The following is a 22,283-nucleotide window of genomic DNA, read 5'->3' on the forward strand; positions in this document are numbered from 1 at the left end:
CAGAGAACAAAACTGAGGTCTTAATTAAAGCTGGAGGCAGTGTAGTTTGGGCCTGAGCCTCCTTCTGTCCACTGCAGAAAAGTAGCAGGAGTCGTCCTGAATCCAAGGATGTATTTTATGAGAGCGGTGGGACTTGTAGTTTAGGAGGTAGAAGCCTCAGTGTGACACCAAGTGAGAATCAGAGCTGAGCCTCTAAGAGCCCCTCCCCCGCTGCTCTCTGTCAGAGTGGAGAGGAGAGAGGATTTTTGGAGAGTTTGTTGTTTGAAAAAGGCTCATCAATCCCCAGATTGTGGTCAAAAGTTGAATGTAACATATTTTAGTAGGCATTTTTGTCAGGAATGTAGTGAAGTTATTTGTGAAGTGGAGAGAGTTACAGTGTAGACGAGAGAAGCGTCAGTTTGAGGCTATGTGTGTCTGAGGAGACAGCCTCCCATTGGTTTACATTGTAGGGTGAAAAGTGGGTCCTGGACTTTGTCATGACTCAAACAATTTGTAGTTGGTTTCTGTTGGTTTGGTTTGCTTGACTGGTTGTTGTTTGTTGACCTTGCAAATCCATATTTTGGGTTCTGGCTTGTTCTGCTTTTCATTTTGTGTTTGTATTAAAGTTCTGTTGCTGAAAAAATAAATCCAGGGTTTAGTGACTAAAAAAAGGTCCAGAGGCCCACAACTAAATCTTCAAACCAATATTTCCATGGATAAGGAAGCCTAACAAGGTCACCAAGAGATGGAAACAACTTGGAGGATAGAAAACTGTTTTAGTTTATTTGACAGCTGATTGAAGACGTGGGTCAAAACTGACCGTTACCATGGAGATGGGAACAGAAAGCTGACACAAGAGGAAGGTTCCAGCTCTGAAAAAGGAGTTTGATCAAAATCTTGAACTGCCAGTAGAAATATCCTTTTGTATGTTGACCTTTGTTGACAGAAGTCACTTTAGCTTGGCAGTGAAAAGAATGGCTGCTAGCTTGACAAAGAACTGCACAAACCAGGTTCAAGCTGGACTTTGGACCCTGGTATCTGCAACGACTCCATCAACTCCTAATCTAGCAGCTCTGCTGGGTCCAACTATTTTACAGAACATTTGACAGACCTGTGGAGCAGTGAGGACACACGAGTGGACCTTTGCTATCTGGGTGTCCTCCAGTCACGTGACTGAAGTCATCCAGTCACATGACTGAAGTCATCCATTCATGTCAGTGATGTCACTTGGCAGGACTCTCATTGCCGTCTCATTCCTGAAAAGAATCCAGACTCCACCTGTGGCTCCATGATAACTGATGGACCTCTGGTTGGAGGCTGGACGATGATGTTTGGACTTGAAGGAAAACTCCTTGTCCAAATTCCATGGTGTTCAAGTTTAAAGTCCCACAATAAGAAGTAGCTGAATCTGACAGGTGGAGGTTTGGAACTACAAGATGGTGATGTTTTCTTGACTTGATGCTCTGACTGTCAGGGTGGATGACAGCTTCTTTCTGCTGCTGCATCTGAGTGGCTATGATTGGAGGTTTTACCTCCCAAGGTTGTTTGGTTCCAGGGGAAATTTTAAAATTCCAGTCCCCAACCTGGGCTGTTCTGAAACTCTTCTCCTGAATCACTCCTGAGCTGCAGCAAGAACAAATACCAGTGCCAACCAGATCAACTTCATGGCTGCTAACAGCCTCAGACACTTGATTTCCATCAATCTGGAGCCAAGAAGGCCCTCACCTGTGGTTCTCCTCCAGGAGGGTCCAGGTTCTGCCATTGTGGCTCCTGGTGCCACTGCCAGAGAGCCTCAGCTGCACACTGCAACATTTCAACAGGAGATTGACATTCCTTCAAATGTCCTGACATCTGATTCCAATGGTTCTGTTCCATATTTATATTTTAAAATCAATCACACAATGAAAGCTGCCTCAGCTGGTTTAAGAGAGAGAACAAGCTAAGAGATCTGAAACCAGTAAAATATGCTTTTCTGTGTGCAAACTAGTGAGGGGCATGGAAGGATATTTTACCACCAATACAGAACCCAGACTTTAGTCATGTGATGAGATGGCGACTCTGATTATGAAGTTAATGGACAAAATGTGACTTGAAAGAAAACACATTAAAAAATACTAACTAAACTTAATAAATGAATAAAGAAGCAGCACAAATAACGTTTTCTTCTGCACAAATTTACTGGTATGAGACTGTATTTTTGGTTAATGAGTAGATGAAAGAGTGTCACATATATATTATATACATGTGATACATGAACATGGCTTTGGACAAAAGCTCAGTGAAACTGTAGGATTGTAGAATGATTTAAACGTTCCAAGTGGACTTTTTCAGGTTTCTAGAAGACGCTTCAGCTCTCATCCAAGAGGTGTCTTCAGTTTTCTTCACTGATGGGAGGATTTATGGCTCTAAGGGGGCGGGACCTTCTCCAGAGGTGATTGACACATGTGAGCTCTGGGTGTCAGAGTTGTTTTGGTCAGGTTGTGAAAGGGAAGTTGACTCAACTGGTATCTGTGTCAGTTAAAAGCCTCACAGTTCAGAGTCTTTCCATAATCTAGGAGCAGAAACTAGAGACACTTGCGATGAGGATGGGATTCGAACCCACGCATGCAGAGCACAATGGATTAGCAGTCCATCGCCTTAACCACTCGGCCACCTCGTCTGCTAACAGCAACCCTGACCTTTGAAACAGCTGAACTCTTTGGAGCCCATTTGTCAGAAATGGACCCAGCAGGAGCCACTGAACACAACTCTGACATCATCAGGCTTCTTCCCAGCAGCTTGGTGCTCCAGAAGGAAGAATCCAGACCATCGCTACATCATCAGAGTGAACACCAGCTGATGTTGACCAGTTTAACAAGCCTTTGACTGCTAAATGACATCCAAGCTCAGATTCTCTTGTCCTGGTAGAACAAGTCAGTGTTGAAGAAGATGAGAGCACCAGTCTCTTTCATCCAATGCTGGAACAGCGTTAGACTGAAGGTTAAAGGCAAGTTTTGAACTGAAGAAGCTTCTTGGACCTCTAAACTTCTTAACTCTCTTTCTCCAAGAACTGTGCCTGGACGACGGCCGTTTCCAGCGCTACTTCAGGCTGACGAGGTTCCTGTTCGATGACCTGTTTGTGAGGATCGGTGCCAGGATATCAAGGTCCAACACCAACTCCAGGCTCCAGGACCGTTGACATGACTTCCCTGACGCCAGGGGAATCTCAACGCTGACAGGCTCTCTGGACTCCTTGTCATGAGAATTTGTCACAAAAGTTGAATACTTTCAAATGCATGAATACGCGTCACTCATGTTGCCGGCGAGTACACACACCAGTTCAGCTCTCTACATGGACTTTACATGTGAACTTGTTGCACGAAAATTTGTGTCACGATTGATGTGAACACGCCTTCAGACTGTGAGGGCTGACATCACAGTGAAATGACAGAGATCACAGAGCCTTTGAGATCACAGGCTCAGTTACGTCCAGTTGACCAGATTTTACTTCGCTTCGATCTACGATGACCTGGATGAATGAGAACCTACACAGACATCTTGCCGAACACTATGGGAAGGACATCCTTAGTGTGGTGCGGGAATGCGAAAGGACTGCAAGGAAAATCGCAGACTACAGGAACCATCTACGTTCCAACCTCCGATGCCGCCAACACAACCTCATTCCCACTAGCCTACTACTAGGATCCACCGTGAGGGGCCACAGGGCCAGCAAGATTTTGGAACGGGCACAAAATCAGCTTCTCAACGAGAGAGTGAGACAGGTCCATTTCACCATCGAGGGACTAAAGACCAAGCTAGATCACCTTAATCAAGAGTTATCGCCATTTTTGCCACCCGCCATCTTGGACAAGGTCACCTCCTTCGTTGGGACAGCCCAACTATCTCAACATCAGAAGAGCAAGGAGAGGCAGAAAAGGACATTCGCTCGCCTCCAGTCTCGCCTCGACCGGGAACGAGAAGCAGAAGGCCCAACCCCAGCGGACTCGCAGGACAGGTGGATAAGGAACTTATCCAACAGGGAGCTCACCAGTCCTGAGAAACGCGTCCTTGCCAAAGGAATGAACTTTGCTGTCACCCCGAAACATCTCCCGACGGTGGACCTCATCACTGCCACAGAATCCGCCATCAAGAAGAACAACCTCTCCACCACAAAAGCAGATGAACTACGACTCAAGGTCACAGCGGCCCTCTCCGAAGCGAAGGTCCCCTCTGCCAACCTCTCGGTCCAGGAAAGGAAGGCCTTGAATGCACTGAGCAAAGATGAGAACATCACCATCCTTCCGGCTGACAAAGGAAGATGCATGGTGGTCCTTGACACAACTGACTACCAGGACAAGATCAGTTCTCTTCTCAGTGACATTCACACATATGAGACCTTAAAACGCGACTGAGTTGCTGCTGCCAGCACAGTCCATTAGCATCTGAGTGGTCGGTGAAACTCCCTGACACCGCACAACGACTGTCGTTTGGGGAGGCCCCAAACGACAGTGTTCGGGAGTCTCGGGAGGGTCGTTTCCACCACAATAGCACTGACCACTCCCACATAGGTTTATAAGCTGGAGTTTCCACACTCTTCACTAGAACTGAAGAAGCCTCTCGGATGAGAGGTGAAACGTCTTCAAGATAAACTTACGTCCATTTGACCAGATTTTACTTCGCTTCGATCTACGATGACCTGGACGAATGAGAACCTACACAGACATCCCTAAAATGAAGAAAATAAATGTTGTGTCTGTGTTTGTGTTCCTGCATCAGTTAAACAGTGACTCTACCAGAGGGGGTGTAGCTCAGTGGTAGAGCGCATGCTGAGCATGTATGAGGCCCTGGGTTCAATCCCTGGAATCTCCAGCTGGTCCTGTGTAGCCTTCATCTTATCAGCTCAAGTGATCCTTAAATGTGACAACAGTCGATTCACTATCAGAAGACATCTTCTCCATGTTCAAGTTGGGCTAACTTTCCACAAATATTCAAAATTACTTTTGAAAATGAAAACATAGATCAAACCTGCCCTGTCAATCACCCACAATGGGCGGGTCATCCCACTCCCTATCAGGTTCCCCACTCCGTGACCCAGGAGGCTCCCTCTCCCTATCAGGACTAGAAATCCATTGGGGTCTCCCTGCTCAGGTAGGAGTCCTGCCCACAACGTTAAGCTGTTGATGTTCTAGAGGAGACAACATCTGATCTTTGTTAGATCCACCAGTCAAAGGTTTTCTTTAAAGGCTGTAGCAGCTGAGAATGAGGGAGAGAGAGAATTAATAACCATCTTAGTGAGGACATTTTGAAAAATGATGACATTTTATTGACTTGTAGCACTGCAAAAATCATCTCCCCTCCAAAAACCCTCTTCTCCAACTCTGTACTCAAGTTGTCTCCTCATCAGGCACCACAGGATCCAGGACGTTCAGTCAAAAAATCATTAGTGATTTTAAAAATGTCCATCAAACACAAAATAAGACTTCAAACAGGTTTACAATTTTATTTTATGTTAACACATTTTGTCCATTTTGCCTCCACACTGTCCTTCATCTCATCATTTAACATCAGGACTGCTCCCAGATCAGCTCCATGACCTCATCCCAGCACCACAGTACCGCCCAAGTTCATCAAGGATGGCCAACATGAGAGGGTCTAGATTCACCTCCATCTTTGGAGGTTGTTGGATTTCCTCCTGAGGACCGTCAGGCTGTTTCATTACTTTGCTGTGACCCAACAGCAGACAGCAACAAGGACTGTGGTGCACTTGGTAAAATCACCATCTGGAGTCTGGACCAAGATGCTGATGTGATCCTTTGATGAGTTTAGAATCAGTCAGAGATCAAAGACTGGAGCAGGAATTCAATGCACAGAACCCAGAGATCAAAGACAGAATTCAGACATCAAACACAGAATTCAACAATCAATCAATTTGAGGAACCAGCATCTCATGTGAAGATGCTTCTGAACTCATGAAGTGAAATCCTACCATATAGAGATGAATGAGTCCAACTGGGACTGGCGACCTGTCCAGGGTGTACCCCGCCTCTTGCCCGTAGATGCTGGGATAGGCTCCAGCCCCCCCGCGACCCTTAATAGTAAGGAATAAGCGGAAGATGATGATGGATGGAGTCCAACTGGACCTGAACAGGAGAGAAATAAAGGAGTTGTTATGTAATTGTTATTGATTTCCAGGCCAGGTGAGGGTTGGATTTAGTTCGTCCATGTTGAAGTGAACTGACAGTGGGACTGAGGACCTGGGCTGAAGTCCAGCTCACTGCTGGTTTAATAAAACCACCTGATTGTTTTTCCTATCAGCTCTGATCTGATGGAAGAAACAAAAAGCCAAACTTCATTCGTCCGTGTCCAAACACCAAGTCTGTTGATGTGCAGCACTCCAGTTATTTGTTTCTTTCCAGACAGAAGCAGGTTGGTGGAGGAATAAAACCTCAACAGTGAACAAACAGCAATGAGAGAAGTGAACCCTGCACTCAGAGAAGTTGTGTCTGCACTCGCCAACCAGGAAACGCGTCTATCTTCTGTGTGACTGAGGCAGCTGCTCAGAGCTGCGTTTCTCAGCTGTGTGGGGGCGGGACTCTGTGTGCCCCGGCTCAACCACGAGACCTCTGTGTACACTGTCAAGAAAAAAAACTATAAAAAAACGGTAAAAAGTCTGGCAGCAGAGTTTCCAGACGAATACCGTCAAATTACAGTGATGAACTGTTCCACAAAATTACATGGAATAAACTGTAAAAATACACAGCAGCTTTCACAGTCCCAACTCATTAAATTACAGTACATTAAAGGTGCCATAGAGAGGTTGAAGGGATATTAATTCTTGTTCTGTGGTGTGATATGTAACCCCACAAAAAATGGTTGGGTCTGTGATGGCTCAGAAGCTTCCTAAAAGGCTCTCTGAAACCGCTATGTTACCATGTTGGGTTTAGAATGCCTCATTTGTCCCTATTGGGGTCGTTTCTGACCTCATCTGGCAACCTCATTATTTATGCAAGTGCATGAGTTGACGGCGATCAGTTGCCGTTGTTTATCTGGCAACCTCATTTAACTACTACTCGGTGATTGGCTGCCCTCACTGTCACTGAAAAGAAAGTACTCCCACTTTCTCGGCTAACTGTCGCCAGTGCTAAGTGTGACGGCTACTGTCAATTGACAACATTCCATATCATACAACAACATTCGTAAGATAAGATACCAAGTAGCCACGGCCCATTCGCAGATCCAGCCGTATATGCAGCGGCGGGGTGACCGTCGGGACAACTGGGAGTTTTCCTGGTGGCCTGGCCCCTTGGTAGCCTGCCTGGCTGGCGAGATTCCTTCCCCCTCAAGCCAGGCCAGGCCAGCTAGCGACAGACAGCGCAGATAAAACAAAGGTCTCAATTCTATCGAGGCCATTCCTTCAATCAATCTGCTCAGTCAGTGCTGCTGCTGCAGGCTCCAGTTGCGACACAAGAGCGCTGCACTCACTCGGCTCGCTCGCATAATCGCCCCCCCCCCCCCCCGAAATATGTCAAAGGGGTGTGTGTGAGTGGGGGGGGGGGGCACTGACTGAACTGTGACGTAACACTTCAGCCAAAATCGCATTGGTCCATTTTCCCACGGCGATTCAAAAAAGGGGAGATCCTTCAAACAGAGGTTATGACACTGCCTCACACTTGGTGTGTGTTCCCCACAGCTGGGGGACGTTGAAGAAACACCAAAAACACAAAAACAATGATTTTCATTCTAGGTGCCCTTTAATTGTTGATAAATGTGAATTAAACTGCAGGAAAAAAGGCCCATCACGTAAAAACACATGAAGAACAAGGACCTTTCAGGTTCTTCTCTAAGTTCAGGGCTCTTACTGGTTCATGTATGAAACAAACCAGTCTATGAGCAGGAATTTCCCATTAAAAAGTTCATTTGACAGTGGAAAAGCAAGCATAGTGATTAAAATTGCCAAGTTTAAGGTCAATCACTGTCAATTGAAGCTATTTAGTTGTTACTTTATGAAACTGAGCCAACTTTCTACAGTGATTTCCTGTTAGATTCTGGTTTCTCCAAGTATAAAAACTAATACAATGTATAAACACAGAATCTGTACTTTGAACAATAGAGAATTTCTACATATTTACAGTATCACTCCATCACTTTAGAGGATTGGAATGTAAAATAATCATTGGACAATGGAAATCATTTATCCTTTAACGAAACAACTTCAGTGCAGAGTTGATAACTGCACTTCAAACTTTGAACTGGTGTCCACATCAATGTGGAATTTGAGGAGGCCACAGCCACCAAATTTCCCAGAGTTCTTGACTATTTGCAGTCTCTTCCCTTGGAGAAGTCAAGTGGAACTACAAGACAAGGAGCAGAAATCCAAGCTGCTGGTGGACCACGTGGTGCTGTGTTGATGCTACTTTCCCACTCAAAGGGGATCGTGCAGGAATGTTCCACACGGTTGACCAAACTTCCATTGCAGAAGAGATTCAGGCAGTTCCACCCACGCCATGCATCCTTGTATGCTGTAAGTGTGAGGCAATACAATACAGTATGTTTCAGTGACATACATTGAGACAGAAGACCTTGGTTTATTGGGTGATGTTTATTGACATGCCAATTGGATTGTGGTGCCAATATGGCTGACTTGGTCGGTGTAAATCTTATCATCACAAAACAAAGTACACACAAATGTTCAAATTACTTTTCTAGACTTTAGTCCCCAAAGGAATTTCAGGCATCTGAAAGTGACTTTCATAAATCTGTGTGTCTGTGTACAGTACATGTCCCAAAAATGGAAAATAAAATTATTGGTCCCCAATCTCAAGGATAAAATTACGCTACAGTGATGTAGTGAGAGTTGCTACAAACCTCAAAATGATGCTACAGTGATGTAGTGAGAGTTTCTACTAAACTTAAAATAATGCAACAGTATTGTAGTAAGAGTTGCTACGAACCTCAAAATAATGCGACAGTCATGTAGTGAGAGTTGCTACTAACCTCAAAATAATGCGACAGTGATGTCGGAAGAATTGCTAATGATCTCAAAATGATGCTAACAGTAATGTAGTGAAAGTTTCGAATAACCTCAAAGTGATGTTGACAGTCATGTGGTGAGAGTTGCGAGTAACCTAAAAATGATGCTGACAGTGATGTAGTAAGAGTTGCTAATAACCTCAAAATGATGCTACAGTGATGTCGTAAGAATTGCTAATGATCTCCAAATGATGCTACAGTGATGTAGTAAGAATTGCTAATGAACTCAAAATGATGCTAACAGTAATGTAGTGATAGTTGCTAATAAACTCAGTGATGCTGAATGTAATGTAGTAAGAGTTGAAACAAACCTAAAAATGCGACAGTGATGTGGGAAGAATTGCTAATGATCTAAAAATGATGCGACAGTGCTGTAGTAAGAATTGCTAATAAACTCAAAATGATGCTAAGAGTAATGGAGTGATAGTTGCTAATAAACTCAGTGATGCTGATAGTAATGTAGTAAGGGTTGCAACAAACCTTGAAATAATGACACAGTAATGTGGTAAGAGTTGCTACGAACCTCAAAATAATGCGACAGTGATGTCAGAAGAATTGCTAATGATCTCAAAATGAGGTGACAGTGATATTCTTAAGACTTGCTAATAAACTCAAAATGGTACTGACGGTAATGTAGTGATAGTTGCTAATAAACTCAGTGATGCTTACAGTAATGTAGTAAGTGTTTCGAACAACCTCAAAGTGATGCTGACAGTCATGTAGTAAGAGTTGCTACGAACCTCAAAATAATGCGACAGTGATGTCGGAAGAATTGCGAAAGCTCTCAAAATGATGCGACAGTGATGTAGTAAGAATTGATACCAATCTCAAAATAATGCAACAGTGATGTCGTAAGAATTGCTAATGAACTAAAAATGAGGCTAAAAGTAATGTAGTGAGAGTTGCTAATAAACTCAGGGATGCTTACAGTAATGTAGTAAGTGTTTACAACAACCTCAAAGTGATGCTGACAGTCACGTAGTAAGAGTTGGTACGAACCTTAAAATAATGCAACAATAATGTAGTAAGAGTTGCTACGAATATCAAAATAATGCGACAGTGATGTCAGAAGAATTGCTCATGAACTCAAAATGATGCTAACAGTAATGTAGTGAAAGTTTTGAATAACCTCAAAGTGATGTTGACACTCATGCGGTTAGAGTTGCGAGTAACCTAAAAATGATGCTGACAGTAAGATAGTAAGAGTTGCTAATAACCTCAAAATAATGCTACAGTGATGTCTAAAGAATTGCTAATGATCTCAAAATGATGCGACAGTGATCTAGTAAGAATTGCTAATGAACTCAAAATGATGCTAACAGTAATGGAGTGAAAGTTTCGAATAACCTCAAAGTGATGCTGAAAGTCATGTAGTAAGGGCTGCTACGAACCTCAAAATAATGCGAAAGTGACATCGGAAGAATAGGTAATGATCTCAAAATGATGCTACAGTGATGTCGTAAGAATTGCGAATGACCTCAAAATGATGCGACAGTGGTGTTGTAAGAATTGCTAATGAACTCAGTGATGCTTACAATAATGTAGTAAGTGTTTCGAACAACCTCAAAGTGATGCTGACAGTGATGTAGTAAGAGTTGCTACTAAACTCAAAATAATGCAACAGTAATGTAGTAAGAGTTGCTACGAACCTCAAAAAATGCGAAAGTGATGTCAGAAGAATTGCTAATGATCTCAAAATGATGCGACAGTGATGTAGTAAGAATTGTTAATGAACTCAAAATGATGCTAACAGTAATGTAGTGAAAGTTTCGAATAACCTCAAAGTGATGCTGACAGTCATGTGGTTAGAGTTGCGAGTAACCTAAAAATGATGCTGACAGTGATGTCGTAAGAATTGCTATTAAACTCAAAACGATGCTAACAGTAACGAAGTGATAGTTGCTAAAAAACTCAGTGATGCTGACAGTAATGTGGTTAGAGTTGCTCCGAACCTTAAAATAATGCGACAGTGATGTCGGAAGAATTGCTAATGATCCCAAAATGATGCGACAGTGATGTAGTAAATATTGCTAATGAACTCAAAATGATGCTAACAGTAATGGAGTAAAGTTTCGAATAACCTCAAAGTGATGCTGACAGTCATGTAGTAAGAGTTGCTAAAAACCTCAAAATAATGCTACAGTGATGTAGTAAGAGTTGCTACGAACCTCAAAATAATGCGACGGTGATGTCAGAAGAATTGATAATTATCTCAAAATGATGCTAACTGTAATGTAGTGAAAGTTTCGAATAACCTCAAAGTGATGCTGACAGTCATGTGGTTTGAGTTGCGAGTAACCTAAAAATTATGCTGACAGTGATGTAGTAAGAATTGCTTATCATCTCAAAAGGATGCTAACTGTAATGTAGTGAAAGTTTCGAATAACCTCAAAGTGATGCTGACAGTCATGTAGTAAGAGTTGCTACGAACCTCAAAATGATGCTGACAGTCATGTAGTAAGAATTGCTAATGAACTCAAAATGATGTTAACAATGACGTAGTGATAGTTGATAAACTCAGTGAAGCTTACAGTAATGCAGTAAGTGTTTCAAACAACCTCAAAGTGATGCTGACAGTCATGTGGTTAGAGTTGCTACGAACCTTAAAATAATGCGACAGTGATGTCGGAAGAATTGCTAATGATCCCAAAATGATGCGACAGTGATGTAGTAAATATTGCTAATGAACTCAAAATGATGCTAACAGTAATGGAGTAAAGTTTCGAATAACCTCAAAGTGATGCTGACAGTCATGTAGTAAGAGTTGCTACAAACCTCAAAATAATGCTACAGTGATGTAGTAAGAGTTGCTACGAACCTCAAAATAATGCGACAGTGATGTCAGAAGAATTGGTAATGATCTCAAAATGATGCGACAGTGATGTCGTAAGAATTGCTTATCATCTCAAAAGGATGCTAACTGTAATGTAGTGAAAGTTTCGAATAACCTCAAAGTGATGCTGACAGTCATGCTGTTGGAGTTGCAAGTAACCTAAAAATGATGCTGACAGTGATGTCTTAAGAACTACTATTAAACTCAAAAAGATGCTAACAGTAACGTAGTGATAGTTGCTAATAAACCCAGTGATGCTTACAGTAATGTAGTAAGTGTTTCAAACAACCTCAAAGTGATGCTGACAGTCATGTAGTAAGAGTTGCTACAAACCTCAAAATAATGCGACAGTGATGTAGTAAGAGTTGCTACAAACCTCAAAATAATGCTACAGTGAAGTCGTAAGAATTGCTAATGAACTCAAAATGATGCTAACAGTAATGTAGTGATAGTTGCGAAAAAACTCAGTGATGCTTACAGTAATGTAGTCAGTGTTTCGAACAACCTCAAAGTGATGCTGACAGTCATGTAGTAAGAGTTGCTACTAACCTCAAAATAATGCGACAGTGATGTCGGAAGAATTGCTAATGATCCCAAAATGATGCGACAGTGATGTAGTAAATATTGCTAATGAACTCAAAACGATGCTAACAGTAATGGAGTAAAGTTTCGAATAACCTCAAAGTGATGCTGACAGTCATGTGGTTTGAGTTGCGAGTAACCTAAAAATGATGCTGACAGTGATGTAGTAAGAGTTGCTAATAACCTCAAAATAATGCTACAGTGATGTAGTAAGAGTTGCTACGAACCTCAAAATAATGCGACAGTGATGTCGGAAGAATTGCTAATGATCTCAAAATGATGCGACGGTGATGTAGTAAGAATTGCTAATGTTCTCAAAATGATGCGAATAATAATGGAGTGAAAGTTTCGAATAACCTCAAAGTGATGCTGACAGTCATGTGGTTTGAGTTGCGAGTAACCTAAAAATGATGCTGACAGTGATGTAGTAAGAGTTGCTAATAACCTCAAAATAATGCTACAGTGATGTAGTAAGAGTTGCTACGAATCTCAAAATAATGCGACAGTGATGTCGGAAGAATTGCTAATGATCTCAAAATGATGCGACGGTGATGTAGTAAGAATTGCTAATGTACTCAAAATGATGCGAATAATAATGGAGTGAAAGTTTCGAATAACCTCAAAGTGATGCTGACAGTCATGCTGTTGGAGTTGCAAGTAACCTAAAAATGATGCTGACAGTGATGTCTTAAGAACTGCTATTAAACTCAAAAAGATGCTAACAGTAACGTAGTGATAGTTGCTAATAAACTCAGTGATGCTTACAGTAATGTAGTAAGTGTTTCAAACAACCTCAAAGTGATGCTGACAGTCATGTAGTAAGAGTTGCTACAAACCTCAAAATAATGCTACAGTGATGTAGTAAGAGTTGCTACAAACCTCAAAATAATTCTACAGTGAAGTCGTAAGAATTGCTAATGAACTCAAAATGATGCTAACAGTAATGTAGTGAGAGTTGCTAATAAACTCAGTGATGCTGAAAGTAATGTAGTAAGTGTTTCGAACAACCTCAAAGTGATGCTGACAGTCATTTAGTAAGAGTTGCTACTAACCTTAAAATAATGCAACAGTAACGTATTAAGAGTTGCTACGAACCTCAAAATAATGCGACAGTGATGTCAGAAGAATTGGTAATGATCTCAAAATGATGCGACAGTGATGTCGTAAGAATTGCTTATCATCTCAAAAGGATGCTAACTGTAATGTGGTGAAAGTTTCGAATAACCTCAAAGTGATGCTGACAGTCATGTATTAAGAGTTGCTACGAACCTCAAAATGATGCTGACAGTCATGTAGTATAAATTGCTAATGAACTCAAAATGATGTTAACAATGACGTAGTGATAGTTGATAAACTCAGTGAAGCTTACAGTAATGTAGTAAGTGTTTCGAAAAACCTCAGAGTGATGCTGACAGTCATGTAGTAAGTGTTGCTAATGAACTCAAAATGATGCTAACAGTCATGTAGTGATGGTTACTAATAAACTCAGTGATGCTTACAGTAATGTACTCAGTGTTTCGAACAACCTCAAAGTGATGCTGACAGTCATGTATTAAGAGTTGCTACGAACCTTAAAATAATGCAACAGTAACGTATTAAGAGTTGCTACGAATATCAAAATAATGCGACAGTGATGTCAGAAGAATTGGTAATGATCTCAAAATGATGCGACAGTGATGTCGTAAGAATTGCTTATCATCTCAAAAGGATGCTAACTGTAATGTAGTGAAAGTTTCGAATAACCTCAAAGTGATGCTGACAGTCATGCTGTTGGAGTTGCAAGTAACCTAAAAATGATGCTGACAGTGATGTCTTAAGAACTACTATTAAACTCAAAAAGATGCTAACAGTAACGTAGTGATAGTTGCTAATAAACCCAGTGATGCTTACAGTAATGTAGTAAGTGTTTCAAACAACCTCAAAGTGATGCTGACAGTCATGTAGTAAGAGTTGCTACAAACCTCAAAATAATGCGACAGTGATGTAGTAAGAGTTGCTACAAACCTCAAAATAATGCTACAGTGAAGTCGTAAGAATTGCTAATGAACTCAAAATGATGCTAACAGTAATGTAGTGATAGTTGCTAAAAAACTCAGTGATGCTTACAGTAATGTAGTCAGTGTTTCGAACAACCTCAAAGTGATGCTGACAGTCATGTAGTAAGAGTTGCTACTAACCTCAAAATAATGCGACAGTGATGTCGGAAGAATTGCTAATGATCCCAAAATGATGCGACAGTGATGTAGTAAATATTGCTAATGAACTCAAAACGATGCTAACAGTAATGGAGTAAAGTTTCGAATAACCTCAAAGTGATGCTGACAGTCATGTGGTTTGAGTTGCGAGTAACCTAAAAATGATGCTGACAGTGATGTAGTAAGAGTTGCTAATAACCTCAAAATAATGCTACAGTGATGTAGTAAGAGTTGCTACGAACCTCAAAATAATGCGACAGTGATGTCGGAAGAATTGCTAATGATCTCAAAATGATGCGACGGTGATGTAGTAAGAATTGCTAATGTTCTCAAAATGATGCGAATAATAATGGAGTGAAAGTTTCGAATAACCTCAAAGTGATGCTGACAGTCATGCTGTTGGAGTTGCAAGTAACCTAAAAATGATGCTGACAGTGATGTCTTAAGAACTACTATTAAACTCAAAAAGATGCTAACAGTATCGTAGTGATAGTTGCTAATAAACTCAGTGATGCTTACAGTAATGTAGTAAGTGTTTCAAACAACCTCAAAGTGATGCTGACAGTCATGTAGTAAGAGTTGCTACAAACCTCAAAATAATACTACAGTGATGTAGTAAGAGTTGCTACAAACCTCAAAATAATGCTACAGTGAAGTCGTAAGAATTGCTAATGAACTCAAAATGATGCTAACAGTAATGTAGTGAGAGTTGCTAATAAACTCAGTGATGCTGAAAGTAATGTAGTAAGTGTTTCGAACAACCTCAAAGTGATGCTGACAGTCATGTGGTTAGAGTTGCTACGAACCTTAAAATAATGCGACCGTGATGTCGGAAGAATTGCTAATCATCTCAAAATGATGCTGACAGTCATGTAGTAAGAGTTGCTACTAACCTTAAAATAATGCAACAGTAACGTATTAAGAGTTGCTACGAACCTCAAAATAATGCGACAGTGATGTCAGAAGAATTGCTAATGATCTCAAAATGATGCGACAGTGATGGAGTAAGAATTGCTAATGTACTCAAAATGATGCTAACAGTAATGTAGTGAAAAATTCGAATAACCTCAAAGTAATGCTGAAAGTCATGTGGTTAGAGTTGCGAGTAACCTAAAAATGATGCTGACAGCGATGTCGTAAGAATTGCCATTAACCTCAAAATGATGCTAACAGTAATGTAGTGATAGTTGCTAATAAACTCAGTGATGCTGACAGTAATGTAGTAAATGTTTCGAACAACCTCAAAGTGATGCTGACAGTAATGTAGTAAGAGTTGCTACGAATATCAAAATAATGCGACAGTGATGTCAGAAGAATTGATAATGATCTCAAAATGATCCTAACTGTAATTTAGTGAAAGTTTCGAATAACCTCAAAGTGATGCTGACAGTCATGTGGTTTGAGTTGCGAGTAACCTAAAAATGATGCTGAAAGTAATGTAGTTAGAGTTATTAATAACCTCAAAATAATGCTACAGTGATGTCTTAAGAATTGCTAATGATCTCAAAATGATGCGACAGTGATCTAGTAAGAATTGCTAATGAACTCAAAATGATGCCAACAGTAATGGAGTGAAAGTTTCGAATAACCTCAAAGTGATGCTGAAAGTCATGTAGTAAGGGTTGCTACGAACCTCAAAATAATGCGAAAGTGACATCGGAAGAATTGGTAATGATCTCAAAATGATGCTACAGTGATGTCGTAAGAATTGCGAATGAACTCAAAATGATGCTAACAGTAATGTAGTGAGAGTTGCTAATAAACTCAGTGATGCTTACAGTAATGCAGTAAGTGTTTCAAACAACCTCAAAGTGATGCTGACAGTCATGTGGTTAGAGTTGCTACGAACCTTAAAATAATGCGACAGTGATGTCGGAAGAATTGCTAATGATCCCAAAATGATGCGACAGTGATGTAGTAAATATTGCTAATGAACTCAAAATGATGCTAACAGTAATGGAGTAAAGTTTCGAATAACCTCAAAGTGATGCTGACAGTCATGTAGTAAGAGTTGCTACAAACCTCAAAATAATGCTACAGTGATGTAGTAAGAGTTGCTACGAACCTCAAAATAATGCGACAGTGATGTCAGAAGAATTGATAATTATCTCAAAATGATGCTAACTGTAATGTAGTGAAAGTTTCGAATAACCTCAAAGTGATGCTGACAGTCATGTGGTTTGAGTTGCGAGTAACCTAAAAATGATGCTGACAGTGATGTAGTAAGAGTTGCTAATAACCTCAAAATAATGCTACAGTGATGTAGTAAGAGTTGCTACGAATCTCAAAATAATGCGACAGTGATGTCGGAAGAATTGCTAATGATCTCAAAATGATGCGACGGTGATGTAGTAAGAATTGCTAATGTACTCAAAATGATGCGAATAATAATGGAGTGAAAGTTTCGAATAACCTCAAAGTGATGCTGACAGTCATGCTGTTGGAGTTGCAAGTAACCTAAAAATGATGCTGACAGTGATGTCTTAAGAACTGCTATTAAACTCAAAAAGATGCTAACAGTAACGTAGTGATAGTTGCTAATAAACTCAGTGATGCTTACAGTAATGTAGTAAGTGTTTCAAACAACCTCAAAGTGATGCTGACAGTCATGTAGTAAGAGTTGCTACAAACCTCAAAATAATGCTACAGTGATGTAGTAAGAGTTGCTACAAACCTCAAAATAATTCTACAGTGAAGTCGTAAGAATTGCTAATGAACTCAAAATGATGCTAACAGTAATGTAGTGAGAGTTGCTAATAAACTCAGTGATGCTGAAAGTAATGTAGTAAGTGTTTCGAACAACCTCAAAGTGATGCTGACAGTCATTTAGTAAGAGTTGCTACTAACCTTAAAATAATGCAACAGTAACGTATTAAGAGTTGCTACGAACCTCAAAATAATGCGACAGTGATGTCAGAAGAATTGGTAATGATCTCAAAATGATGCGACAGTGATGTCGTAAGAATTGCTTATCATCTCAAAAGGATGCTAACTGTAATGTGGTGAAAGTTTCGAATAACCTCAAAGTGATGCTGACAGTCATGTATTAAGAGTTGCTACGAACCTCAAAATGATGCTGACAGTCATGTAGTATAAATTGCTAATGAACTCAAAATGATGTTAACAATGACGTAGTGATAGTTGATAAACTCAGTGAAGCTTACAGTAATGTAGTAAGTGTTTCGAAAAACCTCAGAGTGATGCTGACAGTCATGTAGTAAGTGTTGCTAATGAACTCAAAATGATGCTAACAGTCATGTAGTGATGGTTACTAATAAACTCAGTGATGCTTACAGTAATGTACTCAGTGTTTCGAACAACCTCAAAGTGATGCTGACAGTCTTGTACTAAGAGTTGCTACGAACCTCAAAATGATGCGACAGTGATGTAGTAAATATTGCTAATGAACTCAAAACGATGCTAACAGTAATGGAGTAAAGTTTCGAATAACCTCAAAGTGATGCTGACAGTCATGTGGTTTGAGTTGCGAGTAACCTAAAAATGATGCTGACAGTGATGTAGTAAGAGTTGCTAATAACCTCAAAATAATGCTACAGTGATGTAGTAAGAGTTGCTACGAACCTCAAAATAATGCGACAGTGATGTCGGAAGAATTGCTAATGATCTCAAAATGATGCGACGGTGATGTAGTAAGAATTGCTAATGTTCTCAAAATGATGCGAATAATAATGGAGTGAAAGTTTCGAATAACCTCAAAGTGATGCTGACAGTCATGCTGTTGGAGTTGCAAGTAACCTAAAAATGATGCTGACAGTGATGTCTTAAGAACTACTATTAAACTCAAAAAGATGCTAACAGTATCGTAGTGATAGTTGCTAATAAACTCAGTGATGCTTACAGTAATGTAGTAAGTGTTTCAAACAACCTCAAAGTGATGCTGACAGTCATGTAGTAAGAGTTGCTACAAACCTCAAAATAATACTACAGTGATGTAGTAAGAGTTGCTACAAACCTCAAAATAATGCTACAGTGAAGTCGTAAGAATTGCTAATGAACTCAAAATGATGCTAACAGTAATGTAGTGAGAGTTGCTAATAAACTCAGTGATGCTGAAAGTAATGTAGTAAGTGTTTCGAACAACCTCAAAGTGATGCTGACAGTCATGTGGTTAGAGTTGCTACGAACCTTAAAATAATGCGACCGTGATGTCGGAAGAATTGCTAATCATCTCAAAATGATGCTGACAGTCATGTAGTAAGAGTTGCTACTAACCTTAAAATAATGCAACAGTAACGTATTAAGAGTTGCTACGAACCTCAAAATAATGCGACAGTGATGTCAGAAGAATTGCTAATGATCTCAAAATGATGCGACAGTGATGGAGTAAGAATTGCTAATGTACTCAAAATGATGCTAACAGTAATGTAGTGAAAAATTCGAATAACCTCAAAGTAATGCTGAAAGTCATGTGGTTAGAGTTGCGAGTAACCTAAAAATGATGCTGACAGCGATGTCGTAAGAATTGCCATTAACCTCAAAATGATGCTAACAGTAATGTAGTGATAGTTGCTAATAAACTCAGTGATGCTGACAGTAATGTAGTAAATGTTTCGAACAACCTCAAAGTGATGCTGACAGTAATGTAGTAAGAGTTGCTACGAATATCAAAATAATGCGACAGTGATGTCAGAAGAATTGATAATGATCTCAAAATGATCCTAACTGTAATTTAGTGAAAGTTTCGAATAACCTCAAAGTGATGCTGACAGTCATGTGGTTTGAGTTGCGAGTAACCTAAAAATGATGCTGAAAGTAATGTAGTTAGAGTTATTAATAACCTCAAAATAATGCTACAGTGATGTAGTAAGAGTTGCTCCGAACCTCAAAATAATGCGACAGTGATGTCGGAAGAATTGCTAATGATCTCAAAATGATGCGACAGTGATGTAGTAAGAATTGCGAATGTACTCAAAATGATGCGAATAGTAATGGAGTGAAAGTTTCGAATAACCTCAAAGTGATGCTGACAGTGATGTCATAAGAACTGCTATTAAACTCAAAAAGATGCTAACAGTAACGTAGTGATAGTTGCTAATAAACTCAGTGATGCTTACAGTAATGTAGTAAGTGTTTCAAACAACCTCAAAGTGATGCTGACAGTCATGTAGTAAGAGTTGCTACAAACCTCAAAATAATGCTACAGTGATGTCGTAAGAATTGCTAATGAACTCAAAATGATGCTAACAGTAATGTAGTGAGAGTTGCTAAAAAACTCAGTGATGCTGACAGTAATGTAGTAACTGTTTCGAACAACCTCAAAGTGATGATGACAGTAATGTAGTAAGAGTTGCTACGAACCTTAAAATAATGCAACAATAATGTAGTAAGAGTTGCTACGAACCTCAAAATAATGTGACAGTGATGTCGCATGAATTTCTAATGAACTCAAAATGATGCTAACAATAATGGAGTGAAAGTTTCTAATAACCTAAAAATGAAGCTGACAGTGATGTCGTAAGAAATACTATTAAACTCAAAATGATGCGAACAGTAACGTAGTGATAGTTGATAATAAACTCAGTGATGCTTACAGTAATGTAGTAAGTGTTTTGAACTACCTCAGAGTGATGCTGACAGTCATGTAGTAAGAGTTGCAACGAACCTCAAAATAATGCCACAGTTATTTCGCAAGAATTGCTAATGAACTCAAAATGATGCGAAGAGTAATGTAGTGATAGCTGCTAATAAAATCAGTGATGCTTTCAGTAATGTACAAAGTGTTTCGAATAACCTCAAAGTGAGGCTGACAGTCATGTGATTAAAGTTGCGAGTCACCTAAAAATGATGCTGATAGTATTGTAGTAAGAGTTGCTACGAAGCTAAAAATAATGCAACAGTGATGTAGTAAGAATTGCTCATGAACTCAAAATGATGCTAACAGTAATGTAGTGATGGTTACTAATGAACTCAGTGATGCCGACAGTAATGTAGTAAGTGTTTCGAACAACCTCAAAGTGATGCTGACAGTCATGTAGTAAGAGTTACTACTCACCTCAAACTAACGCAAAAGTAATTTAGTAAGAGTTGATACGAACCTCAAAATATTGCGACAGTGATGTAGTAAGAATTGCTAATGAACTCAAAATGATGCTAACAGTAATGTAGTGAAAGTTGCGAATAACCTAAAAATGATGCTGACAGTACTGTAGTAAGAGTTGCTAATAACCTCAAAATAATGCTACAGTGATGTCGTAAGAATTGCTAATAATCTCAAAATGATGCTTACAGTAATTTTGTGACAGTTGCAAATAAACTCAGTGATGCTGACCGTCATGTGGTTAGAGTTGCTACGAACCTTAAAATAATGCGACTGTAATGTCGGAAGAATTGATAAACATCTCAAAATGATTCGACAGTGATGGAGTAAAAATTGCTTATGCACTCAAAATGATGCTAACAGTAATGTAGTGAAAGTTGCAAATATCCTCAAAGTGATGCTGACAGTCATGTAGTAAGAGTTGCTACGAACCTAAAAATAATGCCACAGTTATTTTGTAAGAATTGCTAATGAACTCAAAACGATGCTAACAGTAATGTAGTGATAGCTGCTAATAAAATCAGTGATGCTTTCAGTAATGTACTAAGTGTTTCGAACAACCTCAAAGTGAGGCTGATAGTCATGTGATTAAAGTTGCGAGTCACCTAAAAATGATGCTGACAGTAATGTAGTAAGAGTTGCTACGAAGCTCAAAATAATGCGACAGTGATGTCGGAAGAATTGGTATTGATCTCAAAATGATGCTAACAGTAATGTAGTGATAGTTGCTAATCAACTCAGTGATGCTGACAGTGATGTAGTAAGTGTTTCGAACAACCTCAAAGTGATGCTGACAGTCATGTAGTGAGAGTTGCTACGAACCTCAAAATAATGCGACAGTGATGAAGGAAGAATTTCTATTGATCTCAAAATGATGTGACAGTGATGTCGTAAGAATTGCTAATGAACTCAAAATGATGCTAACAGTAATGGAGTGAAAGTTTCGAATGACCTCAAAGTGATGCTGACAGTCATGTGGTTCGAGATGCGAGTAACCTAAAAATGATGCTGACAGTGATGTAGTAAGAGCTGCTAATAACCTCAAAATAATGCTCCAGTGAGGTAGGATAAATTGTTAATTAACTCAAAAATGATGCGAACAATAATGTAGTGAAAGTTTCGAATAACCTCAAAGTGATGCTGAGAGTAATGTGGAACATGTTTTGAACAACCTCAAAGTGATGCTGACAGTCCTGTAGTAAGTGTTGCTACAAACCTCAAAATAATGCGAAAGTAATGTAGTAAAAGTTGCTACGAACCTCAAAATATTGCGACAGTGATGTCGGAAGAATTGCTCATGAACTCAAGATGATGCTAACGGCAATGTAGTGATAGTTGCTAAGAAACTCAGTAATGCTTACAGTAATGTAGTAAGAGTTTCGAACAACCTCAAAGTGATGCTGACAGTCATTTAGTAAGAGTTGCTAATGAACTCAATTCAATGCTACAGTGATGTCGGAAGAATTGCTCATAAACTCAAAATGATGCTAACAGTAATGTAGTGATAGTTGCTAATAAACTCAAAGTGATGCTGACACTCATGTACTAAGAGTTGCTACGAACCTCAATATAATGCAACAGTAATGAAGTAAAAGTTGCTACGAACCTCAAAATATTACGACAGTGA

The sequence above is a fragment of the Aulostomus chinensis genome, chromosome 1, assembly GCF_037954235.1.
Source record: "Aulostomus chinensis isolate RoL2024-O1b breed Wild chromosome 1, RoL_Achi_v1.0, whole genome shotgun sequence".
In the NCBI taxonomy this organism is placed as follows: domain Eukaryota; kingdom Metazoa; phylum Chordata; class Actinopteri; order Syngnathiformes; family Aulostomidae; genus Aulostomus; species Aulostomus chinensis.